Genomic DNA, 15,864 nt, shown 5'->3' with positions numbered 1-15,864 from the left:
ACATGTGGCAAGAAGGGAAAAGGATAATAACATACCACACATGACAGCATAATTTCTTCTGAATAAAATGGAATTAGGGAAGATTTAAGATCATAGTCATTCCTCAGCTTTTTGGCAATGCACTGTGGATATTAAAATCCAATATTGAAAAATGGGAAGCAGAACCAAGATGGCTGAATAAAGGCAGGGACTTGCCTGAGCTCTCCCCCAAACACCACCGAATTCTTTTAAATAATGACTCTAAACAAATTCTGGAGCAGCAGAACCCACAAAAGAACAGAGCAAAAACACTTTCAGCCCAAGATAACTGAGAAGGTCAGTGGGAAAGGTCTGCTGCACTTGTGCGAGAGTGGAGTACAGAGCAGTACAGGCAGTGCCAGCACAGACCTGGCCCCAGCCAACCAGGAGCAGGCCTCGGGGTGACTGAATCACTGGCAGACCTTTCAGCCCACAGATGGCAATGAGTCCGAAAGAGACTTGTGGGGTCTTTCTGCTAGCACCAGGGGCAGGACTCTGTTCTATTGCCTATACTATTGCAGTAGCGGATCTTAGTCCCAGTGTGAGAAGGCACATTAGCACAGCAGAGCTTGTGGCCCCAGGGGAACAGGGACCATGGTCATAATTTCAAAATTGCAAAGAGTGCTTGTGGTCACTCACAAACCAGTGCACAATAGAGGAGATTGGTAAATACATTGCCACACCACCTTGGAGGAGCCAAAACCTTACAGATCCCCAGAATTACCTCTGAGAACAGCTGCACAAAAGTCCTGAAGCTTGGGACAGTGTCCCCTCCTTTTTGGAAACAGAGCTCACTTTAGCATAGAGCTAAAAGTCAAGAAATAGGTTTGGAAATGAGCAAACAACAGGAAAAAAATCTGACCATAGAAAGTTACAGTGGTGACAAGGAAGATCAAAACCCACAGTCAGGACAAGACAACAAAGTCTAACTCCTGCATCCAAATCCTCAAAGAAAAATATTGATTGGTCTCAGTCCATGGAAGAGCTCAAAAAGGATTTTAAAAGTCAAGTAAGAGAGGTAGAAGAAAATTGGAAAGAAAAATGAGAGTGATAAAAGAAAATCATGAAAAAGAGTCAACAGCTTGGTAAAGGGGGCACAAAAAAAGCTGAATAAAAATGACACCTTAAAAAAAGAATAGGTCAAATGGTAAAAGAGATACAATAATCCAATGAAGAGAAGAATGCCTTGAAAAAAAGAATTGGCCAAATGGAAAGGAGGTACAAAAGTTCATTAAAGAAAGTAATTCCTCAAAAGTTAGAATTGGCCCAGTGGAAGCTAATGACTTTATGGGACATCAAGAAACAATCAAACAAAATCGAAAGAATTAAAAAATAGAAGAAAATGTGAAATATCTCATTGGAAAAACAACTGACCTAGAAAATAGATCCAGAAGAAATAATTTAAGAATTATTAGACTACCTAAAAGCCATGATCAAAAAAAGAAAAAAAGCCTAGACATCATCTTTCAAGAAATTATCGAAGAAAATTACCCTGATATTCTAGAACCAGAGGATAAAATAGAAATTGGAAGAATCCACCAATCACCTCCTGAAAGAGATCACAAAAGGAAAATTCCCAGGAATATTATAACTAAATTCCAGATCAAGGAGAAAACACCGCAAGCAGTGAAAAAGAAACAATTCAAGTATCATGGATCCTCAGTCAGGATAACACAAGATTTAGAAGTGCTTACATTAAAGAATCAGAGAGTTTGGAATATGACATTCCAGAGGGCAAAAGAGGTAGGATTAGAATCAAAAATCACTTACCCAGAAAAACTGAGAATAATCCCTCAGAGGTAAAAGTTGATATTCAGTGAAATAGGGGACTTTCAAACATTCCTGATGAAAAGACTGGGGTGGAATAGAAAATTTGACTTTCAAATACAAGACACAAAAGAAGCATAAAACAGTAAACAGGAAAGAGAAATCACAAGGGATTTGATAAGGTTAAGCTATTTATATTCCTACCTGGGAAAATTACATTTATAACTCTTTAAAAAACTTTCTTGGGTGGCTAGGTAGCACAGTGAATAGAGTACTGGCCCTGGAGTCAGGAGGACCTGAGTTCAAATCCAGCTTCAGACACTTAGCACCAAAAAACTAGCCATGTGACCTTGGGCAAGTCACTTAGCCCCAATTGCCCTCCAAAATGCAAAAAAATAAAAATAAAAAAGAGGGCTGAAAGATAGTGGAGGGGAAAATGAGGGAAGAGTGGAGGGAAGTACGTGAACCTTACTTTCACTGGAATCAGCTCAAAGAGGGAATAACATACACACTCACTTGGGTGTAGAAATATATCTTACCATACAGGAAAGGAGGAGGGAAATGGGATAATAGAAGAGGGGGAACTGATAGAAGGGAGGGCAGTGTGGGGTGGTAAAAATCAGAAGCAAAACACTTTTGAGAGTGGACAGAGTAAAAGGAGAGAGAGTAGTATTGACAGGAGGAAAATAGGATGGAGGGAAATACATAGTTGGTAATCATTACTGTGAAAAAAAGGTTTTATAGTGAGTTTCTCTGATAAAGACTTCATTTCTCAAACATATAGAAAACTGAGTCAAATTTATAGAAATAAGAGCCATTTCTCAATTGATAAATGGTCAAAGATAGACATGAACAGGCAGTTTTCAGAAAAAGTAATCAAAGCTATCTAGAGTTATATTTAAAACTACTCTATATCACGATTGATGACAGAAATGCAAATTAAAATGACTCTGAGGTACTACCTCCCATCTGTCATATTGATTAATATGACCGAAAAGGAAAACGACAAATATTGGAAGAAATATGGGAAGATTGAAACACTAAAGTACTGTTGGTGAAGTTGTATACTGATTCAACCATTCTGGAATGCAATTTGGAACGTTGTCCAAACAGCTATGAAACCATGCATAAAACCTTTGACCAAGCAATACTACAGCTAGGCCTTTATCCCAAAGAGATAAAAACCAAAAAGGAAAAGGACCTATGTGTACAAAAATATATCAGTTTTCTTTGTGGTGGCAAAAGACTGGAAATTGAGGGCATGTCCATCAATTGGGGAATGGCTGAATAAGCTGTAGTATATGATTGTGATGGAATACTATTGTGCTTTAAAGAAATTATGAACAGAATGCTCTCAGAAAAACATGGAAAGACTTTTATGAACGGATGCTAAGTGAAATGAGCAGAACCAGGAGAACATAGTACACAGTAACAACAACATTGTATGATGATCTACTATGAATAACTAAGCTATTCTCAGCAATACAATGATCCAAGACAATTTGTAGGACTTATGATGAAAGGTTCTGTCCATCTCCAGAGAAAGAACTGATAGAACCTGAATTCAGACTGAAGATACTTTTTCTTTACTTTCTTAATTTTTCTTGTTTTTTTTGTCTATGTTTGCTTTCACGAATGACTTACATGGAAATGTATTTTGCATGACTACACATATATAACCTATGTCAAATTGTTTGCCTTCTCAATGAGGGAGGCAGGGGTGCAGGGAGAGAATTTGGAATTCAAAATTTGAAAAAAAAGAATGAAGAATATTAAAATTGTTTTTACATGTAATTGAGAAAAATAAAATATTAAATGAGACAAAAAGAGAAAAATTAACTAGGATAGAAAAACTTTTCTAGGCTCCTTTGTAGGTGTGGCCAATGCTAAGCCATCTGACGCTGTGATATTACTATCAGAGAGGACTTTGAAGTCCCTCTCCCTGGAGTCCTCAGAGGTCCCAATGGCTCACTGACCACTTTTAGATACCAGGTGGTGATTTTCACAAGCACTAGTGAAAGGTGAGGATGAATTGAAAAGCTTTTTCCAAAAAGAAAAGGTCTCAGTCAGTCTATCCCTGTTCACCTCCAGTCTCCCACCTTTACATAGATGGGCTGCTGGGCAGAAATAGGGATGATGCAATTTCTATTCAACGAGCCTATATGAAGACCATACAATGTGTAAGGTAACCTGCTGGGCTCTGGAGGTCGTCAAATGCCCAGACAGACCTGAGTCTGTCCTCATCAAGATGATTGTTCCTCCCAATGCTATTTATGCAACTCAGCGACTCCTAATTGCCCCCTGTGACTCTGGGTGGTAGCCTCCCATAATTTCACCATAGGGAATCCTTTCAACGTGCTAGTTGCCTTCCCTACTTTCTGTTAACATTGTGAGGATCTTGGTGGGACGCACTGACTCCTCCATACCATGTGACCAGCCCATCTTCTTTTTCACTAATCCATTCCCTTTTTGCCTTTTGTTCCACTTTTCCTTATTATCTTTGGTTTACAGCCGGGATGGGTATTAGCTCAAACCTACTCCAGTCCATTGGCTGAACCTCCTTTCCCATTCTTTGAAGCCCAGAATGTTTCCTGACTCACAGCCACACAGCACAAGGAGGCTATTTGACTTCAAACATAGAGATCTTGGCTTCAGGGAGAAATTTGAGTCATTAGAGGAGTTTTGCAGTTTTTGTTTTCCAAAGGCAATACAGTCTATTCTCTTCCTGTTTAACTCTGGCCTCGACTCCTTCTCAAGTCAAGGCAAGTCACAATTATTGACTAAACATGTACTATCTCCCAAGCAGTTTTAAGAACTGGGAATATGAATATAAGGAGAAAGACAGTCCCTGCCCTCAACAACCTTATATTCTAGTGGGAGAAGACAACACAGCTGTCATATCAACACAAACACACACAAACACACATGTATGTTTAATAGAGAGATATAATCTTATTTCAAAAATCTCCAATCTCGTTTTTTTAGAAATTATCATATAATTATGCATTACATATGTATTTGTATATGTGTGTGTGTCTATTCCTTGATGGTTGACAAAGTAAGAGAACTTTCGAAATAAAGAGGCTTAGATGTTGCTTACTGTCAGAAAATGTATCCATTTTCCTGAATTAGTAAGATACATGTATACACATATAAAACTTTCATATACAGTCAGTTCTACTACTATATTACATATGCATTTCCAAAAAGCAAAAATAGTGCAATAAAAACCCCAGGGTTTATGGGAAAATAGCACTAGGAGAACAAAACTCAAAATTTTGTCAGTGAGATACAAAATTAGGAACTTAATAAAAATGGTAGAACGGTTTTATACCTGACAAATGGCTAAGAAATACATAAAAATTAAGATACGTGGTGTAATAGTGGCAGTGTCTGTGACCTCTCGGTGCTTTTCTGCCCAGGCCTTGGTTCCCAGGGACTCCACACTGGCCAAGTCAATAGCTAAGGGCTAAAGAGTGTCCATGGTAGAAGGGAGTGAGAAGCTGCCCATGGCTCCTACTGCACCAGAAGATATAAAATCAACACGCTTCTTTACCTTGAACAATACTGGATGTTTGTTTATGGAAGAATCAGAAGGATTGCAGTTGTGAGTTATTGTGAAGCATGGCAGTTGTGAGTTATTGTGAAAGAATAAAGTTTTTTGCTTTGTTGATGTTTCTTATGGAGGAAATTTCACATAAACACATTTCTCATTATGCTCAAATGTTTTCCTAACATGTCAATTGTGTTGGAACAAATTTGTATTTTCAAAATGAATGTTATAGCAGATCTAACTAGATGTAAGTTCAAACATATATATATGCAAATATATGGGGGGAGAGAGAGAAAGAGAGAGACAGAGAGAGAGAAATGAGAGAGAGAGAGAGAGACAGAGAGAGAGAGAGAGAGAGAGAGAGATGAGAGACACATAGATAGATATAGATATATGAAGCAGCTAGCTGGTGCAGTGGATAGAGTTCCAGACCTGAAGTCAGCAAGACCTGAGTTCAAATCCTGCCTCAGATACTTACTTGCTATGTGACTTGTCACTTATCCCTATTTGCCTCAGTTTCCTTATCTGTAAAATGAGTTGGAAGAGGAAATGGCTAACCATCCAGTATCTTTGTCAAGAAAGCCCAAAATAGGATCACAGAGAGTCAGACATGACTGAAATGACAGAACAACAATAACAGATATAAGCATGTAAGTGTGTATATATTTATTTATACTGATCAATGAGCACTGTGATTTGGTCAAAAAGAAGACAACCTGGTCATCTGTTGAAAATGAAGGATAAGTGACTTTTGGACAGTTCATGTGCTCCAACAGCGTCCTCCAAATGTCAAAGCAAAGTGAGGGAGACCCTCCACATGTTGGGTTCCTCCTTCCACCACATGGAGAATTTATGTGAGACCATAACCTAGAGCTGCCCAGGGTGGGCACAGGGGAAGAGCTATAATCTGCCTCTCTGGGGGGCCCATCTGCAGGAGGGAGATCACAGTTCAACGTCAGTATCTGAGTAGCCAAATAGGAAGACCGATGGGGTCGCTTGACTACACGAAATGAGCTTTCCCAAAGTCAGGATCACTAATTTCATTCTCTTTGCTATTTCCTTGGCTACAAAGACTATAACAGCCTCTTCCTCCTGTCCTTCATTAGTGACATCTGAAGACAGGCTCTGTCCCCACTACCCGAGGTCTATGTTGGCAGACTCTCAGCCTTCTTTCCCTTGGAATACTGGTGACTTAGAAAACCCCATCTGATACCTGCCTCCCTCCCACTGCACTCTGAGGAATCTCTTAGAAGCACAGTGACTTATATTTGTCTTCAGACAAATGGCCCCGTGTTCTGACACAACCCATGAAATTTTACAGCCACTCTCCTTATGCTCTGCCCTCTCTTCCCCGAAACTCTAACTCAGCTTACTTAAAACAAAGGAGCATCTAGATTTAGAGCTGGACAGGGTCTTAAAATTCACAACATCCACTTTGTTTCATTTTAAGAGGAGGGAAGTAAGACCAATAGAAGTTAATTGATCTGCCCAGTGGCCCACAGAAACAGGAACTGCTGCACCAGCCCTCCACCCGAGGCTGCACAAGCTCAGTTACCCCCAGAGCCTAGAAGCTCAGCATCCTGCCACTCATTTAAGCCACTGTTTGCCAGTTCTTTACTCACGGCAGGTTGAAGTCCACCTTTCCAAACTGGGATTGGCCATGTTATCACGATTTCCACCTCGAACCCATATTGACTGAGAAAATCTCATCCCCCCTGACAGGCCCACATGCACTGAAAGTCTAAGTCAGCAGAAGGAAAGATGTGCTGCATATAAGTCACAGTTGAGCTTTCTTAGTGTAGGTGCCCCCAGTCCCAGAGCAACCCAAGGCCGTCTGTGAGGATCTGTGAAAAAGAAGAGGCCAGCGGGAAAGCCGAAGTGTTTGAGAGAGTGAGAATTTAACAGACAAATCATCCCAGGCCACCTGCGTGAGACATCCAACAGACCATAGAAGGGCTTGTGCAGGCTCCCTCTCAACCCACAGCCATGTTCCCAAGGTTTCAAACCAATGGGGTCTGGCTAAAGGGGTGGCAGGGCCACACCCACACACTGCAGGAAGCTGACCACCAGGTAACTTTGCTCAAAGTTCTGCCCAATACAGAGCATACACTGATGTCTGACCAACATAGAAGCCACCGATTGCCAAACATTCATAAAGTGCCTCATTTCCATGCAGCCTTCATGTCTGTATCTGCTGGGTATAGCCAGCCAGTTCAGTACGTGGCAGTAAATGTCCCTGCAGATTACAGACAAGCCTCAGAGATCACCACGGCTGGCTCTGAGCCTGCACCTGCCTCGCAGGGCTATGTCAGGCTCAGAGGAGATGGTGTCTCTGCAGTGCTTTGGAAAACAACATGATGGAGTGTAAGAGAGGTGTGTCCACATTGGGGGGGGGGGGTAGATGTATAGACAAGGCTTGTGGACAGACATAGATACGATCTGAGGCTTCCCCTTAGCAGAGGAAGATGGCAGCCAAGAACTGTGCCTGAGCCCTCGGCACACTAGGCAGAAAGGCCCTGGGAGCACCACTGAGGCTGGGCACTCTTTTCTCCTATCTCCAAGAAGGGAGCAGCACCTCAGTATCTCTGGTCTAGATATCTATGGTCTAAGGGGATGAGTCTGAGTTCAGAAGGAAAGCCACAGATACCTGTCAGCTGTGGTGCTAACCTAATGAGTCCCTTATGCAGGGTTGTGGCAATCTCTCCACGAACCAAGAGTCACAAATGCTACCACATACACTTCTTGTTCTTAAGTCATTTCCAGTCATGTCTGACTCTTTGCGACCCCATGTGGGATTTTCTTGGCAAAAGTGTTGAACTGGTTTGCCATTTCCTTCACCAGCTCATTTAATAGATAAGGAAACTGAGGCTTAAATGACTTGCCCAGGGTCACACAACTAGTAAGCGTCTAAGGCCAGATTTGAACTCATGAAGATGAGTCTTGTTGACTCACTATGGTGCCACCTAGCTGCTGTAGCAGGCAAAAAATATTGGTGAAAGTCTAGTTGCAATAGAGATGTCCACTATCTTCATAAACATCATCACAACCTATTGATCATCTTCTTGATGCACTGGGTAGAGAGCCAGCCTCCAAGCCAAAAAGACCAGGGTCTTTGAGCCCTGTTCTAAGCAGCAGCTTGTGTGTCCATTCACCTCTTTGGGCCTCAGTTTCCTCATCTGCAAAATGAGAAGAACATCTGTGCTCTACCTGCCTCTCAGGATAGCTGTGAAAGATGTAAGGAAATGCCAGTTATTCATTTAATCTCTGGGGTGTTTGAGAGATGTGGGAAAGAAATGCAAGGCTCTGGGCCTCTCATTATGAGTCTGACCTCCGTAGTGGAGAATGAACAGGAAGTCTCAGAAGCAAGCAACAGAAAAAAATTGTTGAACTGTGGCCTGCTGGTTCTCTTGCCTCTGAACGGCTGCCATGTACCCAGCCCCATGCCAGAGACAGAGCGAGAGCCAAACAGAAGGAAGACCCTGTCCTTACCCGCAAGATCCTCTCAGTCTAGGAGGGGAAAGAAACCATGTGTTCAATAACTCTAATGTGACTTACAAAGAGCTGTCTGCCCCACAGAAGTCACCCAAAAGTACCAGGAGAGGGCAGAAGAGGCCAGGTCTCTTCTGACAAGAGAATAAGATGGGCTTCATGGAAATGTCCTTGTAGCTGAGGGAAGGGGAACAATGGAAGCAAGCAAGCATTTATGAATCACCTACTGTGTACCAGGCTCTATGCTAAGTGTTTCACAAAGATTATCTCACTTCATCCTCACCACAACCCTGCAGGGAAGGTTTTATTATTATGCTCATTTTACAGTTGAGGAAACTAAGGCAGACAGGTTGTTATTTGCTTAGCATCACATAGCTATTGAGTGTCTAAAGCAGGATATGAACTCAGGACTTCCTAACCACATTGCAGCCCTCTATCCACCATTCCAGCTAGCTGCCTTCAGAAGCTGAGCCTTGAAGGATGGCTAGAATTGCAAAAGGCAGAAATGTTGAAGAAGGCCATTGCTGTAGGGTACCCAAGCAAAGTCACAGATGTGGGAAAGAAGGTAGCACACTTAAGACAGGGTGAATAGTCCTAAACACATTTCCCTAGGATAAGGTAACCTCTGGGAAAAGCCAGGATCCAGGTAATGGATTGGAGGTTCAATCAGGGTTCAGAAAGGGATGTGGAGGAATAAGAGTTTGATGATGCAAGCATGGGATTTGCAATATTGAAAAGCAGATGAGAGCTAATAAGGAGATCCCATGGAAATACCTTTGGTAGTCCAGGAAGTCTCATTCACATTCATATAGCACATGAATGTTTACATACACCTCGCACACTTCCTCTCTTCCAGCCTCCTGGCAACCCTATGGGAGAGCCCCATAGGCCAGTGGACAAATGGGGACCCAGAAAAGAGAAGCAGCTTGCTCAAAGTGTAGAAGACAAATTGGGAAACCAAGTCCTTCTCCCTTCAAGTCCAGTGCCTTAGTCATTCGAATGTAAACTCCTCAAACACAAGGGCTGGTTTTCATCTTTGTGTCCTTAGTACTTAACAGTGCCTGGCACAAAGCAGATTATTACTGTTGTCATTATAACGATTATTATCATTATAATTTTTGTTATCCCTTATCAACTCACATTTATATAGTTCCTTAAGGTTTGCAAAGCTCTTTACATTTATTATCTCCCCCTGGGAGGTAGGTACTATTATTATCCCCATTTTATAGATGAGGAGACTGAGACTGAGAAAATTGGGTGACTTGACCAGAGTCACAAATCCAGTGTAAGGCAGAATTTGAACTCAGTTCTTCCTGACTGAGTTTAGTCCATTGCACCATCTAGCAACAATGCTTGTGCAGTCATTTTTAAAAGTATTTTTATTGGGGCAGCCAGGTAGCACAGCGAGTAAGAGCACTGGCTCCAGTGTTGGGATGACCTGGAGATCGAATCCCAGGCTCAGACACTCAGCACCCACCACCCACCCAGAAACACCTGGCTGTGTAACCTTGAGCAAGTTACTTAACCCCAATTGCTTTTTTAAAAAAAAAGTATTTTTATTAACATTTTCTGTTTCTTACAATGTCATAGTTATGACAAGTAACCCTCCCCTTCCTCCTTCCAAACAGCCACCTATATGCCAAATAGAATTTTTTTCATAGAGGAAAAAAGTCAGTACAACTGATTGATCCATTGAAAAAAGTCTGAAAATATGTGCCATGTGTAACATATGTGCACCTTCCACCTCCACTAGGCTGGGTTGAAAGTGTCGCCTAATCTCTCTTCATTCAAGTCTTTCTTGATCTTTATAATTTTGCTACATTTATTTTTTATTTGTGTGTGTGTGTGTTTGGCTGCCCTTTCCACTTATATTATTGTAGTTACTGTATATATTGTTTTCATGGAGGTTTGTTTCTTCTGCATCAGTTCAATATAGACCTTTTCACATTTCTCTGTATTCATCACATACATAATTTCTAATGCAATTAGAAATTCTAATCCATTACATTCATGTGCCACAATTTGTTTAGCCATTCCCCAACTGATGGACATCTACTCTGTTTCTAATGCTTACTATCACAAAAAAAAGTGTTGCTATAAATATTTTGTAGTATATGAGGACGTTTTTCTTATTGATGACTTCCTTAGGGTATAAGCCCAGTAATGGAGTCTCTAGTTTAAAAGGTATAGACATTATAGCAACTTTATTTGCATAATTCTGAATTGCTTTCCAAAATGGTGGTACCATTTTACAGTTCCACAACAACGTATTCGTGTGCTATTCTTTCATAACCCCTTCAACACTGATTGTTGCCATCTTTTTTGTTTGGTTTGGGTTTTTTTTCCAATTTGTAAGATATGAGGTGAAACCTCAGGGTTGCTTTGATTTGTATTTCACCTATTATTAGTGATTTGGAGCATTCTTTTCTGTGGTTGTGAATATTTTGCAATTCTTTTGAAAATTATTTGTTCATATCCTTTGACCATTTATATATTGGAGAATGGCTATTATTTGTATATATTATTAATCCTGTATGTATTTGGAATACTAGACCTTTAGAGAAAGATACAAAGATTTTCTTCCCATTCACTGGCTTCCCTTCTTAATTTAGATGCATTAATGTTGCTAGGTGGTAGAGTGGAGAAAGTGTTGACTTGAGTTCAAACTCAGCCTCATGATCCCTGGGGCAAGTCATTTAACTCCTGTTTGCCTTAATTTCTTCATATGTAAAATGGGGATAATAATAACACCTTCCCCCCCAAGGCTGTTGTGAAGATCAGCCCTTAACCCAGTACCTGGCACATCACAGGCACTATAAAAATGCTAGCTGTTCTCCTTGTCTGTTCAGAAGTCTTTCAGTTTCAAGTGACTGAAATTATCTACTTTCTCTTTCATAAATGCCTCTATGTTTTATTTGGTTAATAATACATCTGTTACCCATAGCTGTGTTTCTTTTCTAATTTTTTATACTATGATCTTTAATATTAAGATTACATATGGATTTAGAATGTAGTATGAAATGGGTTGTAAAATTTTGATCTGTCTGATTTCTACAGGACCACTTTCCAGTTTTTCCAGCAGTTTTTATTACATGAGAAGTTTTTCCCTAGGTAACATGTTTTCCATTTTATCAAACAGTTGGGTTATTGAATTTCATTGTTTCTGCTTCTCCCTTGTCTAATCTATTCCATTGATCTACCTCTCTTTTTTCACCAAGACCAGATAGTTTTGATGACTGCTGCTTTTAATATAGTTCGAGTTCTGTAAATGCTATTTCCCTTTGTCTCTGCTTCTTTTCATAATTTTCTTGGATATTTGGATCTTTTATTCTTCCAAATGAATTTTGCTACCATTTGCTAATATATCAATTAATATAAAGTGTCCCTTTAGTAGTTTGGTTGGTATAGAATTAAGAGAGGAATTCATCCAATTAATTTTGACAGCATTGCCATTTTTATCATATTGGCACAGCCAATGAGCACTAAATATTCCTCCAGCTTTTTAATTTGTCCTTCATTTCTCAAGGAATGCTTTATAATTGAGTCTGTCTTTTGTGTGCTTTAGGAGGGCTATCGAAGTTATTTTATGCATTTTATTTGGGGTGGGATTTCCCTTTCTATTATTGCTTCTTGTGTTTCATTATTTTCAGAATTTCTGTTGATTTTTGAGAATTTGTTTTGTAGCCTAAAACTTTACCAAAACTATTTTATTAATTTGTCTCTTTACTTATCCCCTAGGATTTTCAAAGTAAACCATCATATCATCAGCAGATAGGAATAGCTTAAGATCTCCTCTTTACCTACCTTCATTATTTCAGTTTTTTTCTATTGTCTTATTACTATTGCTAACATTTTCAGAACTAAATCAAATAATATTGAGAGTTTTTTTCTAAAAGTTTCATGTGGTGCTGAGAAATAAGCATATTATTTTACTGTACCATTTAGAAGCCAAGATAATTTTTTCACTGTGGTTTCTCCAGCAATTCGCTCAATTCCATATTTTTCCTTTTGTTTATCTTTCTGTTAGACTTATCCAAAACTGAGAGAGAGATATTGAAGTCTGTGTTGCTATTTCTTTTTGAAGCTCAGATGATATTTCCTTTATGAATTTGGATGCTAAGGCATTTAAAGCTTATAAGTTTTTACTGATATTGGCCTGTTGTCTATAGTTCCTTTCAGAATAATATAGTTTTCACATTTATCCCTTTTTATTTTTTCAGTGTTTGTTTTGCTTTATCAGATAACATGATTTCAAATGTTACTTTTTTTTTTGGATTCTCTTGATGCAGAGTCATTTTTTCCCATCCCCTCAGTTTCATTTTGCATGCCTTTGTTTTTTAAATATGTTTCTTGTAAACAATAGAATTCAAGGCTTTGTTTTATCATCCAATCTGTCATCCCCCTTTTTTTTCTTTTATTGGATTGTTTAATCCATTCACATCTAAAGTCATGAGTTAATTTTATATTTTACTTCATCTGCCTCTAATGTTGAGTTGTTTTTCAAGTTATGACTATTTCCTTTTTCTGTAAACAGAGGTTATGTCTTTTCAGTTACTTTAAACTCTTTTTTTAAAGTTGGGAGGTACCCTCTCTGTTCATATCCCTGATTATGCAACCCACTACTGAGCTCCACACCCTCCCCTGGTTACCTTTTTCCCCCCATGTTTGCCTCAAAATCTCTTCCCTGAGTTCATACTCTTCCACTCCCCTGGGTGTCAGTTTCCTTCTGGGGTTTCAAGCACTCTGTCCCAATATAAGACAAGTAGATTTTTCAAACACCAAATTCTCCAGGCCATATCCACTGCAAGGTCCCCACATCCTTACATGGACCATCTTTCTTCACCTCTAGGAACTTTCATCAATGGAACATCCTCCCACCACCAAAGTAAGAGCTCCTTCCTTCTCTCTCCCCTTTTTAATCTTTCCTTCCTCCTCTTTATCCATTCCCCTGTAGGTTTTTCTCTTGCTAAGACCACAGAGGTCACCTTCCCCTCATTAATAGACTTTGATTTGACCCCAGCACATCACACACTCACCTCCCCCCTTCTCATGCTTCATGTACCCTCCCAAGTTGTAATGTAATGCCCCCCCCAGAAAAAGATCACTGCTTCACTTGTAGCCTCCTGAATCCTCTTTCATCTCAGTCTCATTGTGTACATTTAAAAATGCAGTCTCTTCCTGGTCTCTGATGTCACTTTGCTGCTGTGGTTGTCCTTGCCTGTTGAATTTATTTACAATTCCTGCATTTCTGACATTCAGAAGGTTGAGAAGCAAATAACTTCTTCAGTTCTATTTTTCTTGCTAAAAATGTTTCAATTTCTTTGTTATTGCTGAATATCCATCTTCTTTCTTGTGTGGTTAAGCTCAGATTTTCAGGAGAGGTCACCAGAGAGGTTGAGTAATTTAGATCATAGGATCTAGTGCTAAAGAAAACCTCAGAGGACATCTAGTACAATCTCCTCATTTTTGCAGATGATGAAACAGAGTCCCAAGTAGTCTAGGTAATGATTAATGATTGATATTTATACAGCACCTACTATGTGCCAGGCCCTGGAGAGTTCTGAGCTACTGGTGTTGAGGACAACAATCCCACAACATCAGGAGAGCAGGGCTGGGGCAGACAACCCTGCAGTGTTGTCAGTGCTAGAAAGGGAGAGTTATAGGATACGGGATGTGCAGCACTCCACCAAACCCAAGAAACAACAAACTCTACAACTGATCAAGAGAAAGACTTTCAAATACAAAGGAAAGGGCATTTGAATAATGCAAGACTATTCTGCATTCATTAAAAAAGGTAGGTGGGAATGGAATAATGTGTTGCAAAGAGCAAAGGATCTAAAGATACAACCCAGAGTGACCTCTCCTGAAAATCTGAAAGTACATATGGTCCCTGATTTGTTTTTGTTCCTGAGAGACTGTGGTTACCTAGCTGTCTACTGCAGCCAAAGCACATTTCTGGAGCCTGGAGCCAGGGTCTCTGTGGTGCTAGAAAGAGGGAGGAAGGATCTGGATGTGGGGGCAGATTTTGCTGAAAACCTGTTTTCTCTGGGTCTGCTAATGCAGCCTTTCTGCCAGTAGCATGGGAGGTGGGGGAAGGAGTGCTAAGAGAGCTCAGGATTAATGAGCATGGGTTTATGGGTTGGTGTGGGGCAGAAGTATAGGTCCCATGCCCTCCTCCCCAACCATATGCACTACCTGGTACCAAGTACACCCTTAACAAATGTTTGTTGAATTAAAGCATTGTGCTAGGTACCAGAGATCCAAGGACATGGATGAAACAGCCCATGCCCTTGAGAAAATGACCTTTTGCTGAGAAAACACAATATGTATAACAGAGGTTCGGTCCAGAAGAGAGAACAGAACCAAACAGTTTTTCCATAATCTGTGTATGTATGGTAAACCCCTGGCCTGACTAGAATATAAGCTCTTTGAGGGCAGGGCATATGTCATTTTTATCTTTGTGCCTAGCACATTGTCTGCACATGACAGGCAACTAATAAATGGTCGTCAGTTGGTTGATTTGTATCCACTCTGAAGACGGCTGCTCCTGGAGGGCAAGGTTTGTCTCAGTTGGTGTTGTATCCCCATAATGAGAGTGTGTGGACCTTTGCTCTGGGATGATGAACAAGCTGATGGACAGTTGGCCTCACCACCAAGGCAGCACCTGTAGTCAGCCCCCCCTCTGCCCAACCCTGTGGGCTCTCTGAAGATTCCCCACAATCACACACAAGCACCTCCCTCAGCCCCACTTTAGAAAAAGTGAGCTCCAGGAACAGAGCAGGAGCTCCACACCCATCTCCTGCAGGGCTTGCCTCTCGTGCCTTGTCCCAAGGCCCCAGCCCAAGGGGCACAGAAATGGCCGGGTACCTCGCTCTCCTCTTAGCTGCTGCCCTGGCTCCTGGTAAGTTGTCTGCCCTGGTGCTCTGGGGAGTATGGGAAGCGCTGCCCCTGGTTTCTGGCTTGTCACCGCCCTCTTTCTGCCCTCCCTGCAGCTGACCAGACTGCCGTTGTCCTGGAGCAGAGGGTCATCTCCATGA

The sequence above is a fragment of the Petaurus breviceps genome, unplaced genomic scaffold, assembly GCF_028583685.1.
Source record: "Petaurus breviceps papuanus isolate PSGF00001 unplaced genomic scaffold, PetGlider_PUasm1.0 174, whole genome shotgun sequence".
Lineage (NCBI taxonomy): Eukaryota > Metazoa > Chordata > Mammalia > Diprotodontia > Petauridae > Petaurus > Petaurus breviceps.
Note: the sequence above shows the minus strand (reverse complement) of the source record.